Genomic DNA, 2,240 nt, shown 5'->3' with positions numbered 1-2,240 from the left:
TGCACAGTGGTGGCAAGAATTTGGGGGAAACTGTTAGGAACTTACCCCAACCAACAGATTTGTTCATAAATTTCTGTATAGGACTTATAGCAATGTTTAAAATAGCAAAACCCAACTGTGTCCAACATATGTCTTAATGTCCACCAAAGGAAAACAAGTGAATGAAAGCCACTAAACATGGAAAGAAGCATGTTTATTGACCCAGAAAGATGCTTGTATATTGTTAATTAGGAAAAAAAAGCAAGTAACAATGTACAGTAAACTATATTTTCATAGAAAAAGTCTGGGACAGCCTCCAAAATCTGTGGTTGTTTCTGCGTGGAAAGTTTATGGCTGAATCTTCCCTTCCCGTGTGATGTGTTTTTACATAATTAGGTATTCTGTAATCATTTAAAAAATCCACTTGGGTGTTATTTGCGTTAGCAGCGATGACAGTCACCCCCACCCACCACGTTTCATATGTGGTGGTCTGTAGCCCAGCTGGCCCGCGACAGCTCTCGCTTCCCTGGAGGGCAGGTGTAGCGGGTCCAGCTTGGCCTCAGCCTGTCTCTAGCCACTTCCACATGACAGCCCCTGCAGACAGCCACCCATGTCTGGTGTGTGGTGCTGTTCGCCACGCAGGCCCTGACGTAGGCATTGGCATGAAGAGCCGTCCGGCTTGGTTCAGACCCCCAGCTGCATTGCCTAGAGTACCTGTCCTGTCAGGGAGGGGCCGTGAGATTTGGGCAGGTTACTTAACCTCGTTCACTTGAAAGCAAATATTTATTGAGCTCCTTCTACACATTAGGCATCATAGACGCAGCATTGAGCAGAAGAAGCACCTGTTCGTGAAGCTTACCTTCTAAGGGGAGGAGACTGATGACGGATACATGCAGGCTGTGAGGAGAGCTATGACAGTAAGGCAGGGGAAGAGGAAGAAATCGTGACAGGCAGCTGCGGTGTGAATGTGGGCACAGATGTGCTCGGAGACCGTCTCCAGTGAGATGGGACTGGAGGTGAGACCTGAAGGGAGGCAGCCAGCCAGGGGCTTGTAGGCAGGCAGAGCTGCGGGGAAGGGGTGCTGGCTTCCACTTGTTCTGAGTGCACGCGTCTGCAGCTTAAAGTCCGCTCTGATGAGAGCATTTATACACAGAAGTTAGCGAACGCTCCGAGATTGTATTTCCCCCAGAGAACCATTTGGTAAATATGTACCAGCACACCACTGGGAAGAGGAATGGTAAGTGCAGGGCCCTGTGGTTAAGAGTTTGGTCCGCGTGAGGAACATCAAAGCAGCTGGGATGACCAGACCGAACAGGAGATAAGTCAGAGGTAGCAAGGAGCAGGTGGATAGGACTTTGTAGGCCCCGCTGAGTACACGGCTCGATTCTGATCGAATTGGAAGGTTGGAGCAGAGGTGTAACAGCATCTGACTTAGACTTTGAGCAGAATTACTCAAGGACGAATCAGGAAGATTCCTGGGCGGTGACCAGGGTCTGCAATGAGGATGGCTCGGTGGTGGTGGGGCTAGTAGGAAGAGCACCTCCGCTTACTCGTTTTTCTCGGAGTGAAGATTAAATAAGACAGCATTTACAACAGGCTTAGCATAGTGTGTGGTGCACAGGAGACCTGCCAAAAACGATAGCTGCAGTTACTATTGACTAAAAAAAAAAAAAAAAAAGGCCAATCCTGGGGTGGGGAAGGGGTGCTCATACCTAGTTAGGAAGGCAGAGAATTTCAGCACCAAGGGTCAGCACTATATTCCTCATAAGGGAGAGGAAAGACCCTTAAACCGAGCTGGGGGTAGGAAGCCACAAAGGTACGTGAGCAAAAGGTGACTGCGTTAGCAAAGGCGTGTGGAAGGCGATTAGAAGGGCCTAGAGTCCAACCCGCCTAGAGTGTCCACATCTCCCGATGCAAGTGAGTCAGATCACAGCTTTATCCTTAAGCAAAATAATCCATGATCTGAGAGAATAGTGATAATCTTCTTTTAAAAAATTTTTTTAAGTAATCTCTATGCCCAACACGGGGCTTGACCTCACGAGACCCTGAGATCAAGAGCCGCACACTCCACCTACTGAGCCAGCAGGGCGGGGGGCAGGGGGTGTCCAGAGAGTGATAATCTAATTATCCCCTGTGCTAATTAATTAAATCACCTGGTAGGCTGTGGGTCATTCTGTTCTAGTTCAAATTCACTGGAACTCCATGAAGGCTTTGATTCTGATGAGCACTTTAGAACTCGCTGCGTAGAAGGCGCTGTGAAT

This window comes from Suricata suricatta, chromosome 10 (assembly GCF_006229205.1).
Source record: "Suricata suricatta isolate VVHF042 chromosome 10, meerkat_22Aug2017_6uvM2_HiC, whole genome shotgun sequence".
Taxonomy (NCBI): domain Eukaryota; kingdom Metazoa; phylum Chordata; class Mammalia; order Carnivora; family Herpestidae; genus Suricata; species Suricata suricatta.
The sequence above is the reverse complement of the archived record's forward strand: the minus strand, read 5'-3'. Positions refer to the sequence as shown.